The sequence below is a fragment of the Gallinula chloropus genome (assembly GCF_964237585.1).
Source record: "Gallinula chloropus genome assembly, chromosome: 3".
NCBI classification, from domain to species: Eukaryota; Metazoa; Chordata; class Aves; order Gruiformes; family Rallidae; genus Gallinula; species Gallinula chloropus.
In genome coordinates, this window is record NC_140087.1 from 58,032,275 (window position 1) to 58,060,052 (window position 27,778).

At 42.7% G+C, this 27,778-nt stretch overlaps 1 long non-coding RNA gene across 3 annotated transcripts in view; it reads left to right on the plus strand.

Annotated features, from left to right (window-relative positions):
- The first annotated feature begins 323 nt into the window (after positions 1-323).
- LOC311190258 overlaps positions 324-27,778 on the plus strand; it is a 64,408-nt gene continuing 36,953 nt past the window's right edge. For 2 of the 3 annotated variants that reach the window (XR_014617195.1, XR_014617196.1), the window contains exons 1-2: positions 324-388; positions 2,126-2,231. This is a non-coding gene — a long non-coding RNA (uncharacterized lncRNA). Of the gene's footprint in view, positions 389-2,125; positions 2,232-7,102; positions 7,150-27,778 lie in introns of those variants that run through there. The other variant, XR_014617197.1, reaches the window with a different exon arrangement.

Below are 27,778 nucleotides of genomic sequence, written 5' to 3' on the forward strand. Positions count from 1 at the left end.
TTAGCACTGTGTTTCAATAGTTATGTTAGTGACCTTTTTTATTATGAGAATTCACGTTAATTCATGGCAAGCCAGAACATTATTATAAACCTCTTGACTGTTTCAGTTTTCAGGGCTTTTAAATGTAATCAAAGCTGGATTTATCTGATACTAAGAGATGAAACAGTTACCAGCCTTAAGTTTCCTCCCTTTTATTTTTCTAGGAGGCTACTGCCAGAGTAAACTGAAATTGGAGGTGGTTTATGTTAATGCTGCAGCTTGTAGACTGCACTTGCTCAGGAGTTTATCCAGGAGGATCAGCTGATCCCGCTGCAGGATGGTGACCTCTGGCAGAGACACAGGACAGAGACAGCTGCTTCAGCTCTCCCAGTTAAACCTGCTTAAGGCGGTGAGTGGGAGTTGTTAATACCATTATTTGTTTAATTGTAGGGCTAATAGATTTTTGTGCGTGTGTGTGTGCTTTATTACAAAAGAATACATGAAATAGAAGCAGAGAAAAAATTGAGCATGCTACTTGGGAGCTGGTTCCCAATTATCATTCCTTTTTATTAACAAGAGCCTAAAATGAAAAGTAACCAGGAGCATATTTGGCTTTAAACCATTTGTATAAAATGACAGCCCACCCTGAAACATCTCGTGCCACGGGGATGTACACTGCTTTTAAGAATACAGGGCAAGGGCAAATTTGTAATTAGCTTAGTCATCTTATTTTCCTCCAAATATAGATAGGCACTTCTTAGCTTTCTCAACTTTAGTACTTGAGAATAGGCAGCCAAGTGTGCTCTGGGAACTATTTGTAGGGAAGTCTGTTAGAAAATTGGGAATCCAAAAGTTATTTCTATTTTAATAAAGAGAGGATAAAGTTTTTGATGATGATAGCTTTATGGAAGTGCAACCCTTTCCCTCCCCACCCCCCACCCCCCTGCCCATTCCTCCGTAATTCCCTTTATAAACAAAACAGAGATAAACCAAATACTTGCTTCACAAGCTACTGCAGGGATCACATTGGCATTGTGTGCTGGCTTGTGAAGTGTTGTGTCCTTGTTTCAATCTGCCCAAACTCTGAAACTCCTAGAGAAAGTCGCGTGTGCTGTGGGAGGTACCTCCTGTGCTCAGGCTCACAGCGAATCTGCAAGTAATGGACCTCTCAGGAAAGAAGCTGAGGGCACTTGGCAGTTGAAAGTACCTTGCCCATACTGGAGATGGTGACAGAATTGGCAATGAGGACGTGACTGGTCGGTCATTCTGCAAGACCTGGTCTGGGGCCAGTTTTCATTTTCATCTTGCTCTCTTTCTGTTTTTCTTTCTCTCTTGCTTTTGTTATTTATACCAATGAGCAAATGTTTCTTATTTTTAGCAGTCTTTCCATTTTGCTCAGGCGCTGATCCTAAGTAATGGAATTCCTGTTGGCCCTCCCTAGGGCACCATCCCACCTCCAATAAAAGCAGGCAAATGCAAGCTTTGGTGTAGGGAGTTACTGATTTGCTTCCAGGCAAGTAGGTGTGTGTGATACATGCAAAGGGTGCCCGTGCATACCTTGTATTAGCACTCCGTCATCTTAGCAAATGACCTTGCATGATCTGCCCTGAGCTGTTGGTGAGAAATCATTTCTTTATGTTGTGTAGCTCCGTACAGCAAGCAGCCTTGTAGCATGCTTATATTAGAGCATAGAAAACCAACACTGAAAACCCAAACACACCCAAATACACACACCCATTTCCACAAACAGAGCAAAGTCCTCCATTGAGTGCAGACAGTTTCAGTTCTGGGAGGAGCAAAGTCAATGGAGCAAAGATCCATTCAAAAATGGATAGATTCCTGGAAACAGATATAAGAGTTACATAGGTAGGAATACACGATGTGAATGCCTTTTTTCCCCTTTTCTAGATCTTGTGTCACTGGACTATTTCAGATATGCTAAAACAAGGGACAATATTGTCCTAAGGGAAGCAGTTATGGGAGGACTTTCACAGGGGTGTGGATGTCCAGGGAGCCCCTGCCTCACAGATTAGCAGCCTGACCAGCAGCGTCTTCCACAGAGTGCTGTAGCAGCTTTATGTCTACTTTCCTACTTTAGGAGACAATATATGACATCAGATACTGCATTTCTTCTAAACCCCTTTAGGCTGGAAATAAAGGGAGAGTGTATCCAACCCGAGGCAACCAAGTTTATCCTTTCCCAAAGGTTATCCAAAAGAACTTCAGAACCAAGAAGGAGTAGCTACTGCAAGGTAAGAGGTGCAGACCTTTCATGTCTTGTCCATCCATACCAGTCCATACCCTGAAGTATGAATGATTTGCTGGGAGAACAAGTGCCCTTGGTCACTGCTGCCTACTTAGCATCAACAGAGCTTTACTTCCAGACACTAGCATTTATGTTGCTGTTGGTGGGGGTTTTTCTGGCTCATGCCCATTGCAGTTTCAACTGGAAGGAAAGCAGGTGAGGAGGTTGTCCCACACCCTTGGTGTGTCACTGGGATCCCACTCAGCCTGGAGGCATAGCTTATAAAACTCCTTGGTTCTCTCAGTACCGTCTGGCTTAATTTTAAATACTTTGTATATGTTTTTGTCTTCCCCATTTTCAGGCTTGACTCATTTTGATAGGGTTAGGGACTTCCTACATACATGGATGTGCCAGCAGAGGAAACTAATGTGCTGCTAATGGAGGAAGACAGGAGGTTTAGGGGGATGTTACTCAGGTGCAGCCAGAGCAGCTGATGGTTCAGTGCTTAATTTGCTAATGCCATGTCTGTTACCCAAGTGTCCTCACTTTTGCCACTGCTAAGGAATTACTGGTTGATTACAATTTAACCATATTGGAGACAGGGGGAAGAGAATCATAGAATCACAGAATCATTGGGGTTGGAAGGGACCTCGAGAGATCATCGGGTCCAACCCCCCTGCCAAAGCAGCTCCCTAGGACATATCACTCAGATATTCAAGACCCATCTGGACGCCTATCTCCTGAGAAGGAGACTCCACCACCTCCCTGGGCAGCCTGTCCCAGGGCTCTGTCACCCTCACTGTGAAAAAGTTCTTCCGCATGTTGGTGCGGAACTTCCTGTGCTCCACCTTGCAGCCATTGCCCCTTGTCCTGTCTCCACAGACCACTGAAAAGGGGCTGGCTGATTCCCCCTGCATCCCATACTTAAGATATTTATAAACATTGATTAGGTCCCCCCTCAGTCTTCTTTTCTCCAGGCTGAACAGTTCCAGCTCACTCAGACTTTCCTCATAGGGGAGATGTTCCAGGCCCTTAATCATCTTCATAGCCTTTCTCTGGACTCTCTCAAGGATGTCCCCATGTTTTTTATACCAAGGAGCCCAGAACTGGACATGGTACTCCAGGTGGGGCCTGACCAGGGCAGAGTAGAGGGGGAGGATCACCTCCTTAGACCTGCTGGCCACACTTCTCCTGATACACCCCAGGATCCTATTGGCTCTCTTAGCCACCAGTGCACACTGCTGACTCATAGCCAACCTGTCATCAACCAGGACCCCCAGGTCCTTCTCCACAGAACTCTTCTCCAGCAGGTCATCCCCCAGCCTGTACTGATACTGATGGTTATTCCTCCCCAGGTGCAAGACTCTACACTTGCTTTCATTGAATTTCATCTGGTTTCTCCCTGCCCAGCTCTCCAGCCTGTCCAGGTCTCGCTGGATGGCAGCGCAGTGTTCCTGCGTGTCAGCCACCCCTCCCAGCTTTGTATCATCAAGAAGAAACCTTGTTTAGGAAAGAGAGTTATGATGCCTTTGAGAAGGACACAAATACCTTTTCTACCATAGATCTTTGTCAGCCTTCTACAGGAAGACCCTGTTCCAGTTGCTGCTGGTTTTATCCTTACTGTGGTGGATCTCTGTGATGAAGCAAGTCTTCTCTGTGCCAAGAGTCTGTCTTGTTACTGTCATTTAAGATCCAGCTCTTATTAACTATCCCAAATCCAATGGAAGGGGGGCAGATATCTATACTGAAGCTGCTCTTTTAAACTCAGCCCTATTTGTACACTGTGATCCGCATACCTCTCTGCCCCCAAATGACTAAAATTGTAACACAGTTGTCCGAGGCTTATTTTTTAGTAAATGACTCTTATAACTGGCATTCAGATTAACTGCCATCTTAGTCTGAAACGCAGCGAGATATTTAACATGTGTGGGATATGATACCCACCTCAAATAAATACAAAGCTGCGTCAGTAGATGTTTTCATATTTTCAGGTAAGCAGGCTGGTGTTGGGGAAAAAGGTTAGTCTATTAACACCTCTGCTCAAAGCGAGCCAACTTCCTTTCTACATGGAATAATTATTTTTTCACATAAGCCCTGTAGTGCCTCTGCTATGTTTGCACTTGTAAGTCTCAAACATTGCAGTACAGATCACCCTTTATGAGTGGGATCTGAGGTCATGTGTCTGCATTTAAAATTCACCGTCCATGGGCTATCATGCACTGGCTTGTGAATTCTGGAGGTGTAGGGGCTATGGGCCCATATTTCAGGTGTGAAGAAAGCCGGGCCCTTTTTTAGCACTTAAAGCACCCAACTGTGCAGCTCATAGCTATGAGTACCTTTGGCAAAGCTTTATAAATTCTGTTGATTCATAGCTAGCATCTCACCATATATATGGGCAGGGTTATATATAATATATACGTCCTGTACATAACAGGACCATTTAGAGCATCCCTACAAGATAAAGGTGTAAAGTAAACTTGGGCATGGAAGTCATTATACCTCTATTGAAGACTTGCTGGGGCTTTTTGTCTGCCCTAGCCTAGGGTTCACAAGTGATTTTGGGTGGCTGGTGATCCATGCTTCTGTCTATAGAGTTCCAGCAAGGATTAAGGTTCTTTAACTAAAGACCGTCCATAAATAGGTGATGGTGGGAGAAGTGATTGTAACCAGCATGCCCAGGAAATATCAGAGAGAGGAAGGCCTCTACCCTGGATCATGTATTCTGAGGCTTTCCTGGATAAAAAGTTGCAGCCAGAGTTGAAGAGGATGTAATGACACTCAAAGCTTTGGTTTAATCATCTTCTAAAGTCATGCCCAGGGTTGGCTTACAGAAGATGAAAAAAAAAAAAAGCTAATGAACTCTGAAGAGGCCTGATCTGCAGCTGTCCTCAATAGCTTTCCTGAGGAAGCTCTTTTTTCACTGCATCTGTGATGGCTGCATGTTGCTCTATTGAGCAGCTGGGTCTTGGCTACTCCAGTATACTCACTGCTGGAACTCTCTTAAAACTCTGACCAGGATCTGAAAAAATGTTATTATTTGAGATGGCTTTAGCCATCTTAAACTGTGGTTCTAGCCACAGTTTTATGTTAGGCACGCTATTGTAGAGATATGAGAGGCTGTCCGTGCCCTAGAAAGTTTATTTTCTATCTGCAGATGCTTAGCTTTGAAAAAGGAAATGGGTAAAGATAATCTAGATTTTTTTTTAACCCTATATTTACTGGTTAGACTGGTCAGTGAGATTCTGAACAAGTGTGAGATTGCTGAAAGACTAGAGTTATCTGCAGAGTTGCAGAAAATCTGAATTAAAAAAAGCAAATCCATGAACAAAAAAAGCCCCATTGTGTCAATCTGCACTCAGTAGCTGGGCTAGGAGAAGGACTGTATTTCATCTTCTCTCAATGTCTTTGCCACAAATTCTTGTGTATTTTTATACACTGAACAGGTATATTTCACTGCTGTGCTAGATCCAGAATTTGTACATTGTGCTGCTGTATGCCAGAAACTGTTAGTCTTGCACCAATAGCACAATTTACAAGGGACATGCCCACGTGATCTAGAGTGACTGTAACTATGTTGGTGCAAGGAGTCCCCAGATAAGGTGAGTTTTAGTCATGCAGAGTATCAATCTGTAGAAGCAGAATGGCATGACAGCCTGGAGGGGAAAAAAGAACAAAGAATATATTGATGCAATCTATCCAGTTGTGCTATGCTGCAAATAGGAAGGTAATCCCCTAAATTCTGAAATATCAAAAAAAAATCTGGAAGGTGTCTGTCATTGCTCAGTGGGATCCCCCTTTTCCCTGCATATTTCCAACTTTTAAAAATCAGGAATGTTTACTGTGGGGAAACCAACTGTTAATGAAGCTCAGCAGAAGTGTGTGAATATTAGTTCAGAAATGGAAAGGGCATGTTCATGGGAAGAAAAAGGTGCATGACCAACATTTGTTAACTAAAAGATAACTAGCTGGAAGTAAGAGTTTAATTAAGCCTGTCCTCTGTGTGAACAGGCCGCTGTAGGCAAACAGGGAGGACCCAGGGGTGAAAACTGCAAGCTGTATGAACGCAGCGTTCAATGCTATGGCCATGTTTTTAAACTGCTGCAAGTAAGGTGCCTTTTTGTCTTAGCAAGGATGAAGCGTTAAATGAGATGTTTTGCAAATGTGTAAATATGTGGTTTTGTTAATGTGTCATTGGCTAGTTAACATTTTGAATGAAATTAATCGTTGTGAAAACTTAAAAAAAATATTCTTTGCAAATCATAATTTACTCATAAGTAAAGGCAGTGAAGGAAATCTGAAACATTCAGCGGTGCAACTGTGGAGAGTATCTTCTGAAATTCTCTAATATTTTTGATGCAAGAACAGAGGCAGGGATTTAAATTATTTTAAGGCATTGCTTTTGGAAAAATATCCTCGCTCATAATTTCTTTTTTATTCATGGAGTACCCAAAAGAGGGGAAAACTTTGCAAAGAAAAAGAAGCTGAACTGCAACTCCCTGCTCAAGGCGTTAATACAATTCAAAGGAGCCATGGCCTTTCCAATTCATAGCTGGCAGCATTACCACCCATCTGTGTGAGTGGGATGTGCAAGCAGGAGTCAGGGCTCAAAACCCTCCACCTGTTTTCAGAAAGTAAGTGCATACACACTGAAGTTACTCAGCATATTTGTTCCGTCTTCTGCAGTCTGGGTGATGTTGTTACTACTACTTTTCTGCTGTCTCATATCTCCCACTGCCATGTGCCAGCTGATAGGGGAGCTGTGACATACCACACCCCCGCGGCTGGGAAGGGGGTCACATGGACCGGTCTCATCCAGAACACTTTAAAGAAACTGATAAGCTCTATCTCGTTTAACTTGGCCTTTGGAAGACGCTTGTGGAAATTTCTGCAAAGGAGGTGACATCAGTTGTTGTCACAGCTGCTCTGTAAGTCTGCAAGGCTGTGTCTGTTCAGTATCTGGCCTGGGAGTGTATGTGTGTGCAAGTAGCTATTGTTTATAGATTGCATTTAAATCAGAAAACAGTTAATATGAAGTAGGTGAGGAGGTTCAATGGCTCAGAATATGTGCGTTATCATCGAGACTTGAGGCCATGATGGACTACATAAACTTAAAACAGAAAGACAACCAGCTTTGTAGGGCCAATGTTACATTTGAAACAAACCTTCTTCCAGGGGAATTCCAAGTGTTAGCATGTGGGACATACTCCAGCTGCTAGCTGCTGAGACTTAAAATAAACCAGGCAAAATCCCATATTCAGGCTCTACCAACCGAGGCAAACTGCTATTGCAAACCTTTCATCTCCCTTTTTCTTCCCATCAGGTCAGAATGACAACAAATATTTTTGAAAGAGCATTTAGACCTTAGAATTTCACACAGCCTTCCCCGTGCTTCTCTGAAGTGACGTGTTTCTCAACATAGCTGTAAATTTAGCAAAGAATCTGGTTTGTACAGGTTGAAACACTGTCCCGGGAAGGTTGGGATTAAAAAAGGCTTAGAAGGAATATTTCTACCTCATCTGAAAATGACATTGCCACCAATTCTCCTGCTTTCCTAATCTAGGTACTTTTGAAATCACAGCATGACTTCATTAACAGAGCACTATTCTCCTTATTAACTTGAAGAGGGGGAGACCCTTTTTGTTAAAGAGAAACACATGTGACTTCAGGGTGGTTTGTTTTTTTGTTCTGGGTTGGTTTTTTGTTGGGTTGTTTTGGTTTTGGTTTTGGTTTTTTTTTCCCTAATGTATTGAAGAGGAAATAATTTAATGTGTCTGTGGAAGACACCATAGCAGAATTTCAGGAAAAAAGATGTCTGGGGAGATGTATGGCTGTTTGACAGCTAGAATATGAATAACTTTGAGGAGGTCTGAAAATACACTACACCACTGTTTGCTTTGTTTTGTGGTTTGAGACTGACTTCAGGGTTTTTTGTGTTTTGTTTTGTTTTGTTTTTTTTTTAAATTTTATTTTAATAACCCTCTGACTATAATTTGTTTCTAAGGTACTGAGATGCTTGGGAGGGGTGGGAAAGAAGCAACTTAATGCAGTCTATGCAAATAATGTCTAATTTTTTTTAACACTACTCTGAAACTTCATTCATCAAAACTGCTCAGTTTTTCTGTGATAAAACCCGTTGAGCAACGTAGTACATGACATTTAGGAATTTAATGCTTTTATTACTGTCAAAGCACAGATATCAAGCTATACCAGTCAGCTTGAAAAGCATTCAAGAGACTGATACAACCTACCATCCTGCTGCTTCTCCCCTTCCTTTACAGACAGACACACAAATTCCTGTTCAAACCAACAAGCTTCTCCAGAATATATTTATGAGTGAATACCAGGCAATGGTTAATCACATACTGTGCTAGGAATATCTTTTGAAGGTATCCTGAATGCTGTGACAGAAGTATTTGCCGCTCAAACTATTTATACTTCATAGGAGTTTGGAGGGCAGACAGATGTTTATTTTTTATATGAAATGGCAGCTCTTCCTTTGTACAAAATAAATGAGCTGCGTCTGAGTGGACACATCAGGCAGATCTGGATCATGCTTGTTTTTGGGAAATGCTGTTTTTGCACCCCAGACACACTTGATAAGCCTTTCAGTCTCTCAAATGACTTTGTAGCTCTGTGGCCATCAGCTGGATCTTGTTTCTCTGAGCTATTGGAACAGGTCAGTGCAGGGTAACTCAGGCAATGTGAAGCTGTCGTCTACGTAGAACCTCCATTAGAAACTTTGAGGGCTTCCAAATTGAATAAAATTATGACCCTCAACTCTAGTGTTAACCACACTTTTATATATATATAATTTTTTTCCCAGGTGCTGTTCAAAACTCTACTGAGGCCAGGCAGCCCTTGAGGAATAAGACTGGTAACAATAACTTTTTTTTTCTTTCCATTTTCCTAAGCAAGTAGTTTTGAGGACTTTTTGACGAAGTATACATGCAAGTCATCCTCCCCTCCCATCTTGAATTATTCGTAACTCTGTGTTTTTGGGAAGCACGGGCAATGTATAGACACAGCATGTTCAGCAGGCATGCAAGGAATGTTATGAGGGTAGCAAGCTTACCGTTTCCCTGGTCACTCAGAAGATTTATGTGCCAGTATAATGAGAATGAATGATGAGCTGTTGTTCATTGTCAGAGACCTTGTGGGTCTGTCAATGCACAAGAAGTTTTGGAAGTTGATAACCTCTGTGCTTCAGGCTTTGTTTTGAATAGATAGACAGAAATTGATATTGGTGGATGTCAAATTGAATGGGCAAACTGAAGCATACCAGCCAAGCTACTGAAGTAAAGTGAAAATCTGAGCCATTTATACAGTTGGAAACAGAATCGGGGAATTTTCATTATTGAGGCACACAGTAATGTCTTCTATAGAATCATGAGATGCTCCTGCCGAGAATTTTAGTCTCTTCTATTTTTTAGGTCTCTTTGAGATGATGTATCATAGCTTTAGTCTGAGCACTGGCCAAGTATAAATGGAGCTCTGAAACTGAGAAGTCTGTAGGTCACTGTAAACTTGCCTGGAGACGGGGCGTGTTAAACTATTTTTTTGCTGTTCAAGAGCAAGATAAAATGTCCGTGGACAGAACCATGATTACTACTATATAAGTTATTCACTTCAACACCTTTCTCATATCATATCAAGTTAATGACCATTTTGTGCGTCTGGTATACATCCAGAACCCCTGTTGTAAAGTCAAGGTTGCATGAGATATCCCAGTTTGCATTAGTAAATGCTATGGTGTACTATATTATTTTGACAAGTATCATAAAGCTATGTAAGCAGAAACCATACTTTTAAGATTATTTTCTTTCCTAAAGAATATGAAGTAATATTTGAATACTGAACTTTGTTCTTTAGACATACTGCCACCAACCACCCCTCCCAACTCCACATCCTAAGTAGTAAATTCCTGCAAACCTAAAAAAGCCTGAACTTTTTTCTTTTATACACCTAAAATGTAGCCCTCTTTAACAGAATCTGAAGTGCTATGTCTACTTCAACCACGTTAATTCTAGTTATCATTTCATAATATCCCCTTTCTTAAAAATTTTGGTTGTCTGGATTGTTCCAGCATCTCCACGAAATAACTTCTTGAGGCCGATTTAAAATTTTGCTGTGCATTTTTGCAGTGTGATAGAGAACTCAAGCCAGGACTTAAGGGCTTAGGTCCTGTTCAGAAGTTACCCATGTGCAAAAACATTTTTCTCTAACATATGGGAAAGAGCAGAGTGCTCTTACGCGCGTGCCTGGGAGATAATTGGAAATTGCTGTGATCTGTTTTGCGAAAACAAGGACCATAAAAAGGCCCCCAACCCTCTCTCCTGGAATGACACAAAGCATGCACGTTTTCTTTTTGAACAGTGTTCGCTCAGTGTTTTTATGAGTACCTACGATATGGGGGTTGGAATGGCATTTGGAAGCGATCCTTAACAATAGCCTCATCACCGTCCCCGTATCTGCGCTGGCTGGAGACGGACTATTATTTACCCCTGCGCCGTTGTATAGCAACCCATGGAAGCTAGAGGCATAACTGCGTACGTTGCTTGGCACTGGCAGATAGCGTAGCGGCAGCGGCGGGGAGTATCTTGTACACGGGTGGTGATGCATGTGGAGCCAGGTGTCAGAACCGAGCCAGAACAATTCCCATGCTCCTGTGTGGTGCAGCCAGGGGAGGTGGAAAGGGGCAAAACTGTTCTCTTGGCAGCTCTGTCTTTCCTAGGTGTGAGCCTGTGCATAAACATTTCGTTCAGCCCTGAACTCGTAATGGAAAATCTTGCATGATTACGACTTAATATACCATAGTCTGTATTTACGGCTGAGTTGGCTTGAGTTAACAATACCTTTGGAGATACACTGCTTGCAAAACATGTGCCACTAGCCAAAGCATGCCTTTTATCAAGATGGGTTAGGAATATCCAGTGCTTCCCTACAGGCATGTCGCTACCTGTAGCTGAATTTAATAATACTAGATTATTGTAGGGTGGTTTATACTGGCTTTTTTCTTCACTCTTTTGAATCTATTTATTTACTTAATTTTCCTACCATCAAGGGAAAAAAACCTATGAATGCTGGCAAAAGCAGGGTCAGATGGTGAGACTGGATTGAAAGACGATGTTTAGGTTCTTAGGATGATGCTCAAAAGAACCTGTGGGCTCGGCTATGCTACACAGTCAAGTATGCTATAGAGATCCCCGAGCTAATGCCACGATCGGAAGCTCTGGTGGTGGTGTTATGTTCTCCCTGGGCTAATTAACAGGGGTGCCTCTCAGCATACCTAATTAGCTCAATTTCTGCAGCATCCTCAGGGGCAGAGCTAATTAGCGTGGGTGCTTTGCTATACAGACACAGCTATAGTGCCTCTGGGATATAAGCTAGCATCCGTACATGGAACTGCAGCATACCATGTAGACAAGCCAGTTTCCTCAAAGTTACCTCAGGATTTTGAACAGCCTTTTGCTGTGTAGACTTGCCTGGTGTGTTAATGAGACCCCAAAAGCTTATGCAGAGAGAAGGAAAGCAACTTGGGATGTGGGCCAGAGGGTAACATTTTGGGAGACAGATGTTTTAGGGTGAGTCCTGGATTCATTTGCATTTACTTTACCTTTGCATCTACTTGTTACCTTTGGATTAAAGGCAGTATTAAAAGTAAGCTTCAGATATGCTGAGGCAAAAAAACAGGCCTGTATTGAGGCGCGTGAAGTCTGAACCTTGCAGCTTGCTGCTTTTTGGTTCTCAGCTAAACTTAGAGCTGCTAAAAGATAGTCATGAACTAATGAACTGAAGTATTTTTAAAGCACATTTCTCTGTTGCTGTGGTCAAATAATCATGGTGACGAAGTATCCTTTATGGTTTTACAGATCTTGCTCTCTCTTATCTTGAAGTGTTTTGCTAGCATGAGTAAGCACAGCTTCACATGAGCCCTGTGATGAGGCAATACAATGATTCCCATAGCATGAGCAGTAAATCCAAGATGGGAAGACCAGCCAAAAGTAACTTGCTTTTATTAGAAAGAACGCGTCCTCTCTGGTTTAACTTATTCTTGCACCGCACTCCTCAGAATTTTCTTCTGCCAACGTTTTTCTTACCAGCACTATTTTAACTCTTGGATATCAGGTGATTGCAGATTCAGTTTAGCTGAGCTGACCTGAAAATGTTGCATTGCACTATGCAAGAGCTGCAGGAACATGGCTTATTATTCACAAAGGGGCTGTACACTGCAGAGAACTGATAAACAAAAGATCCACTGTGTCTGTCTTCTGCTTACAATATCAGTAGCAACAGGCTGCACTGATACGTTCTCTGATAGTTCAGCCTTGCACAGACAAACATTTGTGGCCATTTGTGGTTATGAATTCCAGCCTCTGCATGGAGTCCTCATGTGCTCAGCACCTCCCAGGAGCTCAGTTGGAAACTCTTCCTGAAAAGTGGAAAAGATCTGTCTGAGACGGCCTAGTACAATCTTTAATCTAGCTTCACTTTATTCTCATCATTCTAACAACCCCAAAGATACATAGCATACAGCTATCCAATTCTCTCCATTTCCCAGAAGGAAAGCCTGTGGCTATACCTGCATCCACCTGATCTTGGGAGTGGTCTGAAGCCTGCGATGCTCATCATGTCTTTGCAGCATGGAGTTCAGGTTGCATATGAATTCCATGTATTCTGTCACAGGATGGTGATTCCTGTTTATGAAAGTCCCTTTCTTTAATGGGAGGAGAGACTGGAAATGTGGAAGTGACCTGGTCAGGCAAGGGGAGGTGGTCGCTGGAGTCCCTCTGCAGCCATTTATGCTCTTCAGTGCCCTGATGTGCATGGATCAGCCCAGAATGACTGCCAGAAGGTAAAAGAAAATCTAGACAGTCCCTAACCATGTCCTTAAGTTCAGAATAGGATGAACGTTTCCTAAAATAGAGAGCAAGGGTATCCTCTGCTTCTCTCACGTCCAACAGGGAGAAGTAGTGTGTGCGATGCTGAGCCATTTGAGCCTTTCTCTAGTGATGCAGGCAGGAGAGGAGCCTCTTGCAGCCAGATTACCTTGTGGCTGGTTCCACAGCTGCCTGCCAAAAACAACAACCTACCAAACCCTGCTGTGATGTGAAATGGACCCATCTTCCCGAACTTACTGCTTTGATCAGTTGTACTTACCGTGCAGCTGGTGAGCTTTCAAATAAGAGGTGAGCAAGAGCTTGTAAGGTAAGAGCTCTTTATAATAACTTCTTCATAGAAGTGACTTCTGGAGTTAGCAAATGTGCAGTTAGAAAACAACATGGCTTACATGTATGGATCCTCCTTCATGGAATCCTAGCAAGATTCTTGCTTGAACTATGTGCAGACGAAATCCAGGATTAAAAAAAAGGCCTCATGAGCAAGGTGGAACAAGAGACAATGAGCGATGTGTGTCTCAGCAAGACTTCCACAGAAACGCCTCGACATGTGCGCAAGGTGAAAAAGAATAACAGGATGACTTCAGTGTTGGCTTGTGATGGGCAAGGGAGGGACCTTTTCATCACAGTCAGGCGGTGAAATGTGTAGCTTCAGAAGGGGGAGGAAGTACAGATCCTTACTTCAGAAATATAAATCCTTCTTTAATAAGTGTCTGAAACTGTAGGAGTTCCTAAAGAAAGCCAGCTTTCCTAATCCCCATATCTTTAACCCTTTGCCTGCCTGCTGGAATGCTGCTATTACTTCCACTTTCCCATTTTGCTCAATCTCATAGGTGTTTTGGGCAGAGAGTGAGCAGTGTTACCTTACACAAAGAGGTCTCCAAAAGGTCAAAAATCAATACCAAGACCTGCATCAGAAAGAGCTGGAAGCCAAGTCAGTTGCAGAGTTTCCAGTGGTCTCACAAGCCCAGTAGGAGACACAAGCAGGATTGGGCTACCACTTTTGAAGGAAAAGGCACCCACGTTCTAACTGAACGTGATTTTTGTTTTTTTTTTCTTCTGTTTTTTTCCTGAGGCTTAGGTTCTAATAACACATTCATCTTGCCTATCTGGAGCAATGCATCAAGTCACCTTAAGCCCTGTTTATAAGGCTAAGTAAGCATGTCCAGAGGGCAAGTCATCCCACCTGTGTTAGTTTGGGGAGGTGGGGTGGTGGAAATAAGTGCTCCTGGGAAGGGCCTGCCTGCTCTAGCTGGCCACACAGGGAAGCCAGGCAACTTTCCGGGGCTGTGTTTTGTCTGTGGCAAAAGCCTAAAAGCAATGCAGTCCTGCCTGTTTTTGATTTGGCTGAAGCAAGGAAGTACTGGAAAATAATGAAAGAACCTTGCTGTTCACTGGCTGAAGCCCTGGACGTTAACCAGGCATCACAAAAGTGTAAGTAAGGGTCTGTACCTTTACATGGAGGTAAGAAAAACACTCACAATTTAAATGTGCTTGTATTTGAACAGTTGCTAGCAGGATCTGAACACAAGGTGTGAAGTCAGTATTTGCATGCTGGTTTGGGTCTGTTGCTGTTGAAGTTGTGATCAGGTGTTTAAGCTGTAATAATTTACAGAGTGATACCCTTGAAAAGGATTTTGCGGGACAGATAAAACATAATCAGTCACCTAGTGCCATAATGCAAGATTTTCCACTCCCCTCCTTATGTTCTGATATCTGTAATCCACCAGTTTAAACAAAATGGTTTTTGATTTACTTCATGCACCAGAAGTCAAGGCTGATTTTCATAGAAATATTTAATCTTAGCTTTGAGATAAGAGTGACCAACCCAGACTCTAACAGCCAATTTTGTCAGTGCAGTTTGCTTTTCTTGCAATGGCACTTGCCTGAATAAAAAGCAAGTATGCTATCAGAGATGAGAGATCTCCCAGCCTAACACATGCCAGATGATTCCAGTCTGGGCATATTGTGTGTCTCTGCAATCTGAGTGAGGCTGGCAACTAACTGTGCCTTGCTCTCTGCTGCAAGGTGATCTTGCTGCTGTTGGAGCCAGTGGCCGGCTGAGGTGCTCAGCACTGGGCAAGGTGGTGTCTGCTGGGCTCCAGGACAGTGCAGAAATCTGCTGAGAACAAAAAGACTTGTGAGAACAACTCAGTTCTTTGCTTTTCCATCAGTGGACTGCTCTGCTGAATTTAGCAGAGCTGTTCTCAGACCACATTTGTGTGTGAGGGTGGACAGTTGCTCTATAAATGACCTTCCTTTAGGTGAAGCCAAATCCAGAGCAGTGACTTCTCTCTCCCTTCCTTCTTTTCAAATTTCTGGAGCCTCACTGAGGAAAAAGTAAATAAATCTGGGGTTTATGTGAAGGAGCAAATTTAAATTGGAAGCAAGTTAGCAGAGAGTTTCTTGCTGAAGCTTGAAGTTGTATTGGAACTTTAGGTCTAGTGTCCCAGAGCTGCTTTTCTGATGTTCTCTTCATGACCTGATTTATGAATTTACACATGCCTAACAGGTATTATTCTGGCCTGGGACGTATGTTTTAGTTCAGGCTTCAGATCCTTCCTGTGCCTTTCCTGCTTCTCTTGCTCCCCACGGCAGCAGAAAAATTAGGACGTGTTTGTAAGGGTTCTGTTTTCTTCCTTGGCTGGATGACTCGTAAGCCAAACATTGATAATATCAGCTGGCAGTTATTTAAACCTGAGGTTTCAGGTTAAGGGGTAACAATGAATGCAAATCTACTAGGTGAGAGACTGTGATGGACACGTGTGTGTTACAGCTTGAAAATTTTAAGGGGCTGTTATCACAAAGCCCTATCACACACAATTGTAAGGCCCTGTCTGTTCAAGGGTGTCTGTCTGTTTTAATGGCATGGAGCTGTACCTGCTTCTCAGGTACCCCCCCTCCCCCAAGAAGACTGCAGCTTGCTGTTGGGCTCAGTAGAGGGGACATGTATGCTTTCCTTGCAAACACTACGTGTTAATAACGGGACTGCTGGTCACTTGTGACTGCCTCATGAGAGAGGAGAGTGTCATATGGTAGTTAAAAAAGACATGAGCATTGCACAAGTACTAGTAATTAGTTAAACTGTGCCTGGGAAAGTTCCCACGCCATGGGACGTGGCCATCTCTGCCTGTGACCCATGAGAGCATTCCCTGGAAACAGAGCATTGCAGAGACAGCATACAGCCACCCACTTCCAGAGGCTAAGAGAGGCTGTGAACGTAGACACGGGCCATTTGCAGGACAGCTGACCACAATTCTCAGACATTCAGAGACAGATTTCACGGTCTCATTCTCTCAACACAACAGAGCTCAACTATAATGCTGTTAGAAATGTTTCAATTTAGAAAATGTCTTGCTTGTTCAGTTAGGGGAAAAAAATGGCCACTTACCCCACACCCCTCACACCCCCATACTCCTTCCCCCCAAATCCCCCAATTTTTTTCCTGTGGATGGACAAGTGGCTTATCTGGCATCTCCCTCTTTTCCATAGTGTCTCTCCTGTACCGCTGAGAGAACTGCGTCATTGTTGCTAATTTATCTCTCTGTGGTGTTGCTGGTAATAACTGATAGAAACTCTTGGGTGAGAAATCTCATTCTGGGCCCTAAGCTGAAGCAGTCCAGTGAATATACAAAGTAACCCAGCAGCAGACAGGAACTGTCTTAATTCTCATCCTTTCCTATAGTGGTGACAGGAAATGGAGGAGCCCCTGGGATTCATCCTCACTCTTCCTCCCCTTACCTTTAGGGCAACGTCTCTGTTTCTGTTTCCAGTGGTTGTACACCCCTTCCTTGCCACTGGAATTTTAAATATGAATATTTTTTCCTAGGGAAACCTGATAAATTATAGCCTATAATTTATCAATATATGTAATAGGACCACTTAATTTAAATACTGAAACACCTTCCTTTGAGATTTAACTTGTAGCGTGCATTCATATGAAGGAGAGACTTCATATGAAGTAAGATTTTGCTTAGACGGTCCAGTGGGTGTGTTAATGATTGATAGATGGATGACTACATCATGTCATCCTCTTACAATGTTGGTTTTTTTTATAAACTAATTTTTGTTTTGGACAAAAGAGGGTTTAGAGATTTTTTTTTTTTTTTTTTAACTTGTGAAATTCTAGACAGAAGTGTGGGAGAACTTCAAGAGGATGGCTTGGTCTTCTACTTGTAGACTTTCTTCAGGGCTGGTGATTTGTTGGCCTATATCACTTTACAGAACTTACTTCGTTGTTTTAGTTACATTGTACTGAGTTGTATATTCATTCAGGAAGAGACAGACTTTGATCACATCATGACATATTAGCTTTAGGCTTAGTCTTTATTGGGGATATTAAATTAAACTACTTAAAATCCTGGAAACATTTGTGAGCACGGCACATAAACACATTAAAACATCCCAGAACAATTTACAAATAGTTTAATTAGTGTTTAGAGTAGCTTACCTTTAGCACATTTAATAGCCAATCCAGCCTTTGAAACCTGGGGAGTTAAGTGCCAAACTGGACATGGGAATTAATTTCACTCACCTAATCTCCTATTGTGTCCTCACAGTTCATCAGGTGCCTCATGAAAGATTCATAATTGCCAGGAACAGGAAATTCTTAGAAAAAGCTGCAGATGAATATTGGAAATTGCAGAACAAAACTGAAGTTCAGCACGTCTTGTTTATGTAAGTCCAGTTCAGCTGATTCAATTACAAACCGTTTGTTCCTGTTGTGTAAGCACGACCAAACTGAGATATGAAAGTGGAGCTATTTTTCTGAAACCCCATCCCACTGTACCTCACAGCTGCATCTTTTTATCTTCCAGTGTGGTTTTGGATGACCATAAATAGAAACCATACAGGCCTTCATTGCTAGCTATAACTTAGAAAAATCTGTAGAGTGATGCAGAATCCTGTGTGCGGCTGAATTTCCCAAGTTCCCCTTGTCACCTACTTTATACTTTGTATTCACAGCATTTTCAGGTGTTTTTCCAGAAGCTAGTCCTACTAGTGTCACCTTGCAGGAAAAAAAAAATCACAACACTGAAAAGCAGACAAAGTCTCTTTTGAAAGTTCACTGCAACTTCTTTGAAAACAAAATACTGTGGCTGTTTTTAAAACCTGTGAGGAAAACCCCTTTCTGAGAACTCTGTAAAACCTTGCTCAGTCTGCATAACAGTAAATAGGAGGGGGGAAATGCTTCCTTGACCTCTGGGATGGTCATTAAAGTTACTTATCAAAATAAAGATCAGTCAGCTGAGTTCTGTTACATGGAATATCTGGTAAGAATGAAGTGTTCCACCCAGGTGTTGTGAGCAAATTAAATGGTGCTTCCTTCCCCCTGCAGCATCAAATAGTTATGCTGTAACTGTTGGTTCCTCTTCCAGTGTGCTTTGTCCTGGTTTTATGCACTGTGCAATTTGCAGGTCATTTTGTCTCAGTGTGGGAAGGGAGTGTTTTGGGGTTTGTTTTGGGATTTTTTTATAACCCATATTTACTTCATAGGAGCTAAGGTTGTGTCCAAGATTAGCTTCAGTTTGTTCTGTGAGGCAGTAGCAGCAGCATGAAGTATCAGTAGTGTATTCATACTGGATCTTAGTGATGCTGTATAAATGTGTCTGGATAACAAAGGGATTTTCCCAAACCGGGAGACCCCTTTCCCCAAGATTTGTCAGAAAGTAGTAGTAGTTTTCTATTCACATACAACATAGCATTCAAACGCAGGAAGAGAGGAGGAGGAAGAGTTGAGATGCAGTGAGAGGGTTCAGTGGTTACTTCTGGCTTGACAGATACTACATGTTCTTGTAAGCCTAATTTCTAAACCAAAGGAAACTGTAGACATTCGGATAAACAACTGATGATATCTAAAGTTTCATTAATCTTGTTCATTAATCTCTGTTTCTGTGCTTCTGTTGCAACTACCTTTGTATGCTCTTCTAAAACATATCTACTGTCTCCTTTTCAAGAGCTCCTTCTAACAGAAATGCCCTTAAGAAGTGAGTCAGTAAAATATTTACCAAAACACCCCTAAATACCTACGGCCTCATGGTATGTAAATAGTATTGCTCAATGTCTATGAAATGTTACTAATGATAACTTGATTAATTTTGTTATTTCAAACCTTTTTCTTGGCCTTTTATTGCAATTCACTGTGAATCAGATTATAAAACTTTCCCATCAAGCTCTTCACGTGAGTTCCCTGAGCAATCAGTAATAAATGGTCATGACATCTGAAACACAGCTTCCAAACTCTGTGATGTTTTCTTGTCTTATTTAATACTGAATCTTTCAGTTGTTTGTTTTTTTTTTCTGCAAGTAAGATACTGTCATTTCTTCATTTCTTGAATTTGCTGCTACGTGTCAGGAATCACACAGAGCTTGGATCCATTCAGTAGCAAATAATAGTGCTGCAAGCACTGCTCTTTTTCACTGTTCTAGTTCTTGGATGGGAAGAGGCTTTCTGTGTGGCTTTGAACGTCTTGTCACTTTTGATTCCTTCATTGAAGGCTACTCCTGGAAAGCTTTGTGTTTGTTTTCCTGCCCTGGCCAGTGGGGATGCTGAAAGAGGGGTGTAGCTATTTGTATGTTTAAATGGGGAAAATTTTTGAATAAAGCTAAATCTCCTTCAGGGCTATTGCTTCTCTGCTGAGCCAATGTGTTTTGTTAGCAGTAGGCTTTCCCCAGAAATGGTTAGGGCTTCCAAGTTAATGGTACGGCCAGTATGGTGTTGGACCAGATTCATAGCAGCCTCTGGACAGGCTCTTGCTGGCCTTGGTGGGACCAGTTCTTTCTTTCTGCTTGCAGAGGAGGGGTGGGGGTGGGGAATGAGGAGAAGGAAAGGGCATGGAATCAAGGAGAAAACTGGAGGACTTGAGTAGCACATGACAGAACTGAACTTGGCCCAGTAACAGAAATGTGAACCAGAAGACTTTCCTGAACACTTTGCCAATGTTGTTTGCAGAAGCAGGAGCTCAGGTGCAGGCACGATACTTGCTCTCTGCAAAGTACTAGCATATGTTTTCCTGTAAGAGTTAAAAAAGGGAAGTGTACCTTGCCCAAATAATTGCTAAAAGAATTCCGCAAGCAAGGAGTCAGGTGGGTGAGGAAGACATGTATGAAAAACTGTCTGGTTATTGATTGGGACATATATATTGGGACACTGGTAAAGCAGAATGTTACCCACAATGGTGAAAGTCACCAAAACCACAGGGAAGAGTGCAGTTTTAATTACAGAGTACAACTGCGTGGTGTTTAGCAGATGTCTGCTAAACGTAAGTATTTGTCCAACCACCTGTGTGATTTGCCACCAGTGTAAAATTGAGAAGAGATGAAAGGATGGTGCCAATAATTGCTCTTTTTAGGAAATAAGACTAACACTGATTTATTTACCTCTATTTAATGTAGTGTCCACAATGTATTGCGTGTCTTGCAAGAATCACAGAATGGTTTCTGTTGGAAAAGACCTCTGCAATCATAGAGTCCAACCATCTATCTAGCTCTACTAGGTCCTATACTAGACCTTGTCACCAAGTACATCTACTCTTCTTTTAAGCACCTCCAGGGATGGTGACTAAACCACCTCCCTGGGCAGCTTGTTCCGGTATCTGACAACCCTTTCAGTAAAGAATTTTTTTCCTAATACCAACCTAAACTTCCCCTGACATGACTTCAGGCTGTTTCCCCTTGTCCTGTCACCAGCTACCAGGGAGAAGAGACCACCCTCCACCGAGATAAAACCACCTCAAGATCTGAGACAAAAGAATAAATCCAGCCTTTGAGCTCAACAGATTAAAATCCTGTTGCTTCTGACCTTTTCTCACTTCTCAGCAGCCATGTTACAACACCAAACACACGGATTTGACCAAACCCTGGTCATGTCAGTCGGATTACTTCAGTTGACTTGAGTAAGGTTTCTATAGGAATGCACCTCATCATATACTCTAATAACGTTTAATGTTAGCTTTTAAGGCCGGCTTCATTAGTATTGCTTAACAAATTATAGGAATCAAAGCCTTATCCACCAATTTTTAAATACTCAGGTATCAACACTGAATTTTGACCAGTGTTTCTATACTATTCTATCACCTGCAGTAATGACAAACAACTACTGTATGCTCTGTCTGCAGGTGCTGTGCTTTGCCCCAATGGTTCTTCTATACTGTGAAAAGATTTATTAAGATATGATCCACATCAGAGAGATTACAGATCAGAAGTAGTCTGATTAAAATATTTGGCAGGACATTTTTGCTTGAAGATATGTTAAAAGATTAAATGAACTAGAAAAAAAAGAAGCTACTGTAATGAGCAAAATATTTTTCTTCTCAAGTGTTTCTAAGAACTTTTTCTAAGTCATCCATTTCAGCTCTTCAAAGATTTAAGGAATTACATAAACTCTTGGATATTTTCCCTTTTTACAAATCCTACAGTACTGTCAAATTAATTTCCAAATAAATCCTTCCTGTTTATCTATATTTCATTGTGTATCAAAGTGATAGCTAGCATGCTATGATGATTGCATCACTGCTTCAACCAGATAATTTGGTCTCTGGCTAGTTTACCTCTAAGGGACATGCTGACATGAAATTAAAACTGTAGCAAAACCTCATAATCTAGATGAAAAATACTAGTCTTCAAAAAAGTAGTAAAGTTGCTAAAATTTGTAGTCTATAAGTTTTCAGGTCTCACAAACCCACGTAAGTTTAGGTGGCATGAAGTCCACCTAAATTTATGAAGAGCACTGAGTTATCTCAAGGTATTTACACAAGTGCAGCTAAACTTGCGTTGCCTGGATTCAACACAACAAACCTTGGCGCAACAAACCCATTTAAAAGTCTTCTGGAGTTCATCAAGAAGCTGAGGCTGTGGCCACATGTCCTCCGGTGACTGATTAGGTAGTATTTTTACACCTCTACAGAGAAATAACAGGTTTGTATAGAGAAGCCTGTAAATATTAGATATTACATTTATTAATTGATGTAATCTGTTAAACTGTTAGCTTCACTGCTGAATGTGTTTAGCAGTCATTCCTAATCTGTACTTTTGGGGTCTCCTCTTCCATGATGAGTGAGGACCTCACGTTTCTTTACAAGATCCTATGAAGCAGGAACATGGGGATGTCCTCATTTAATAGAAAGAACTGAGACTTGGTGCTGCGATGAGACAGCATCTTTACTCCATGCAATTGAGTGTGCATGCCAACCCCGTTGCGGCACCATGCCACGCTTGCTGTGTGCTGCCATGCCATGCTGTGGGCTGCAGCACAGGTACCTGGAGCTGTCCCGGGGCCCCTGCATTATGTCCCACCATGAAGCATGGCTATCTGGGCGGTAGGTGAACTGCTCATAGTTGTGTTGAGGTCACTGGGTTTTGTAATGCTTGTGGGGAAGCTTTGGCCCATCGGCCTTCTGTTCTAAGGTGCTGTGTCAAACTGGGGTTTTCTTCAGGCATTTCACAAGGTTGGGTTGGTGCAGGGCTCTGTGGGCTGCCTGTCCTCATGGTCTTAGAGGCACAGGAGTGTCTGCTGACTGGTGTGCCTCCTCCCTGCTGTCAGTGGCTTCCAGGGAGTGACGATCCTGCTGGTGCTGTGCTTGTGCCCTCACCTTGCCTTGGGCTGGCTTTTTTGGGAAGCCATCATGCCTGACCCCTGAAACGAGGCATTTCTCGTCCATCTCAACAGACCTTGGCTTAATTTGGGTGGTGAGTGTTTGCAGATTACACCCTCTACTTAATAATGCTTCCATGGCAGCTGTTTTGTCCAGCTATCATCATGATGTAAATGTTTTTACCCAAAGATCCTTGGATACGTACTAATATGGTACACTTTCTCATGTGTTTGCTAATTGCTATTTATTTGCCTGAGAAATTTTCTGAGTTCATAATGTATATTTTTACCACTCTACTTCTGTTTCAGGGTAATGTTTAAGCCACTACTGGAAACAGCTTTTGCATTCTCTTCTCTATAATAAATGGCTAAACCGAAAGAAATGGAACTAAGCTCCTTTAGCTTAAATTCACTGAGCTTTTGTTTTGAGGTTTAACAGTGAATCTTAGAAAGCTTGTTTTTCATTTGTCCTGAAACCTGGTCCCTCCTGCCTCCCCCTTTTCATGCCAATAAAAGGTAACCAGAGACATCTGGGGGCTCTCTTTCTTACCTCCCTTGAATGGGAGCGTCTTCTGAATGCCTCTTTCATGTACCTGCAAAGACCCCGCTCTGCTAACCCGCCACAGCCGAGGTTCTCAGAGGTTGAATAGGTTTTCATTGCCCGCATTTCTGGTCTGAAACAGACTGAGAGAAATGAGTGTTAAGTAAACGCGGTGGCAGCCCTGCCAGCGTCAGCATTCCAGCCTGCAGCGTTGCTCTGGACCAGGACACTGCGGACATAGGCTTTTGCACATCCAGCTGTCAGGGGTGTGTGTGGGTCTGTTTTACTTGTTAGCAGTTGAGAAAAGGGATGCAAGGCAAAAGCAAAGAGTGGCGAGTCTAGTTTTTATGAGGCTGTTTATTCTTTCTATAACAAGTGTGTGGTGCCCTATTGATGTTCAATGGGAATTTAATGCAGTGATAAAGTAAAACTGTAAACTTACCAAGTCTGTTTTCAGCTGCCTTTGTTCTGTACCTCTGAGCGTCTGCAGAAAACGTGTTCAACAGCACTCAAACACTTCTGTGAAATAATATGCGACCTTCTTCTGCACCTTCTGCAGAGAACATCACCCTGCTGCAGCCCATGGAAGTCAATAGAAAATGAAGGTCTCTTTCTGTACCAGGCCTCTTGCATGTGAAGACAGTGTTTGCAGGCTTTTAAGTGAAAACAGAGTGGTGTTTGCAGTGTTGTGTCACAAGTGTTTTACAAATGTTCTGTTTTGGTTTAAAGATCAAGATTTAGGAAATGCAGATAACTTTGTAATAGAGTTTTCTGGATTTGGTGTTTTTACCAGGGCAAACTCCAAACACCCGAATGCCCAGCTTGCACTGGAAGTTACACATGGAAGGATTGTGCATTCATAATGTGCTAATAACAACATCAGAGTATTGTCTGTTGCAGCAGGAGAAGGAACACAAACTGCATGAATTAGGGCTTTGTTACCACAAACACCTAGGCACTGTGTAGTCAGGAAAGTTTCTCCCTTCTACCAAACTGTGTAGACAGGAAAGTTTCTCCCTTCTACCAAAATAACCCTATTCTTTACCACACATAGGCACTCTTATACCAGTTTGAGACCTTCCCAAGTAAAGATAGTTTGATTCAGGAATGAGAATGTGTGCTCAAGAAGTTATCTCGCTGTAAAATGTAGCCTGGGTTATGCAGATCCTTCCACCTTGCTTTTCTTGCAGTTGCTGCTCTGGGAGCTGGAAGGGTTACTACTGTCCCAGATGCCTGTTAAAGATCTTTTGGTGGGTGATGTGTTCCCTTAGCTCTGCAATGTAGCCGACTTGGATGATGCACCCCTTTCTGTTTTGCTCCCACTGAGCTGGTGGCTGTTGCTGCAACTGGGAGCATCTTGAGACATGTTGGCATTATCTTGTTCAAGTGCCTAATGCAGATGGACTAATGATGGCCAGAGTAGTGCTGGGGTGGTGTTAAGTGTTGACTTCTTAGCCTAGTGTGTGTGACGTTAGGAAGAAAATGACAAGTAGAAATGCTTGTACCCAGATCATCAAGCAGCTGTAACCATAGAAATGGAGCTGGGAAGAGTTGCTGTTGTGATGTGCATGTTCTGTGGCAGTGCTGTGCCACCCGTGACCTGTGGCAGACATGATGGCAGACACTGCAGAAAGGTCCTGCCCTGGGGACAGGCAGGAGGGCTGGCTGAGCAGAGAGACAGCAAACAGCCTCATCTGTCCAGGGCTCAGCTGCTGGGGCCAGCACCTCTCTCTTGTGTCCTGCAGGGTCCTTGAGGACCCAGAGCCCACCTGTGTGCCAGTGGGCATGGGGATGCTCAGAAACATAAGCTAGAGTAGCGTGCCCTAATAATTTTTGGCATGAGCTCCCACAGCATCTGAAGTTGTGTTTACAAAAATGTGTGCATAGAGCTGCTAGTCTTCAACTGTGGGCCCAGAGGAAATGTCACATGCTGACTTCAGAGTGACTACTGATGAAGAATGCATCCACTTCTTAGAAATGGGATGTCAGACATATTTAGAAGGGCAACTTCTCAGTGTGCTCTGAATCTGGCCCAATGCACCTTAGATCTAAGGTATGTTCTTGAAAATGAAGAGCCTTCCCCACCCCCTCGCCCCTTACCACTTTTTTGTTATAGCGAGTGTGTTACATGTCATCGGGATTTTTAAATTTTTTTTTCTTTTACTCCTAATTGATGGTGCTGTGTTATTTGGATAGTAATTATTTTCAGGTTGGGTGTAGCTGTTTGTCAGTTTATTGAAATGAACTGCCATCTGAGCACCCTGATCAAAGCAAAAAGCATGAAATCCCACGTGTTGCACTTTTGAGAGCATCAACAATGGACCTAACCTTTCACCCTTGACTTTCTTTTAACCCTAATTTTGAAAGACAGTAGCAAACAATTCAGCTAACTTCTTAAGCGAAGGAATATTCAAACTAGCTCGATTGTAATGCAGCGTCCTTTTCAAGTGAGTGGAAGGTCTCAGAGTGATGCATACAAATACAGAGTAAGCTGGGTAAGTTCATTACTTTGGAGTTTCTGGTGCAGTAATAGCAGTGAAATGGTTAAAAGGTTGGCTTTAAAGTGGTCACAATTAGGCTTCAAAGTTAACACCCCACCCCACTGAGATGAATGGGAGCAGTTGACATTTCTTAGTGCTATTGTTTCAGTCTGGCTCGCTATAGCTTCTAAAATAAGACAACAGTACATCTGTTTACATTCTGCTTCCGCAAACCCAGATGGACTAGAAACTTCATTGTTTTTTAAGTGGAAGCTTAGATTCTGGAGAATACAGCAATATCCACGGGGTATCTGTAGGAAGAAGAGCTGAAAGCCGCCTTAATCACAGGCATCTCCCCCTTCCTTGTAAACTTCTATTGTCCCAGGACAAATCTGTAAACCACTGGGGGGAAAAATAAAGTCATGTATATCTGAAGTACTTTTTACTTACTACATGACATACACACAATGACTTCTCAACAAGTCCCCAGTGTGCAAGTCTTCAGAAATGGACGGGGAGTTTTGAACTTCTTTAGTGAGCAGCGTGTGCTATAGAAGAAAGTAAAGGTCCTGCTTTTTTTTTTACTCAATGTTCTATCTTCTCTTAACCTCTCCTGTCTTTAGAGAAACCGGAGTTTCCCCCAGGAACGTTTTGAGGCCAGGCGCTACTTCCAGCCTTCACATGACTAGAATCCTTTACTTTATCTCTAAGAGCAATGTAAGAAGTAGTAAGATTCTCGAGAGAAATGTGTCTTGCGTTTTCCTGGTACTTTACTGGGGCAGCTACATTGACTGCAGCAAGCTCTTAGGAGCTGGCATGGATTAACAAAGGTGCAAGTAGGGCCAGAATTTGTAGCAGATGGTCTCTATTACCCCATGCCTCAGTTCGCATAGGGAGTACACTGTGTCCTCTCTGACTTTTGTTGAGGGGTCTGCACAGTGGCAAACTGCCCTCGGTAGCAGCCAGAACCCTCTGAGAGCTTCTCCGATAAAGGCGGCCCATTAGATATGCTTAGGCTGTGGATTGAAACCAGCTGTGAATCTGTCGGAAAGATTTTCCTCATTGTGCTTCCAGCAGGGTGGAATGCTTGTGGCTCCTTCTGCGTATATATATGTATTTCGGGCTTCGGTGCTCTGACTTTGCAAGGCCTAGAGCCTGCCAGTGATAAGAGCTCTCATGCATACAGGCTCCTTTTGTACGCTGGCGGGCATTTTGCCGGTGGGACAACACAGCTTGTGCTTCTCAAGTGACATTGAGGATGCTTCCAAATGGTGTCTCCCAGATTTCAACCCCTGGTGAATCGTATGGTGAAGGCAAGTGTGCCATCTGTGGTTTGGGCTCGTGAAGCTTGTTTCCTGCCCGGCTTCAAGCAGCATTTTCATCCGAGCATAAAATAAAGCAGCTCTGAGCCTAGCAGACAGGCCTCCAGGTTGACACAACCGTGGGCATTTCAAGATTGTGAGTTGTCTCCTCTCTTCAGCTCCTGTGTGAAGTGAGGGGTGTGGCAGTCTGGTCCACATGATTAAAATACCCGAGAAAACCAAGAGGAGTATTTATTTTGAAAGCTGCTCTCATGAGTTTATCTTTCCATTTAAAACCATTGCTTTACAAGTAAAAGTTAAATCAGGCTGGAGTGAGGCAGTTCCGATGTGACAGAGCTCCTACAGTGTGCAGCATGAACCGCTCCATGCAGCTACAGGAGGAAGGGCATGTTATTTAATCAAACAGAGGGTTATAGAACAGCATCAAACATGCATTTACTTTATTTGTTTCCATTTTGCATCTCCCCAGTCCATTTCGGACTGAGGTTCCCTATAGTATTACATAGGTGTGAGTTACACCTTGTGCCTTTTGTGGGAGGAAATAGATATCCTATTAGACCTTTCAAATATAGTGACTCCTGCAAGGCTACGGTAGGTCAGTGGCAGAGTTTGGAAAAGAAATTGAGAGACCTGTGTGCCACAGTAACTGGCAACCCGACCTGCTTCCCTGTATTGCAGTAGCATTGTGAAACTGCACAGTCAGAAGCCTGAGCTTTGTGTTCCT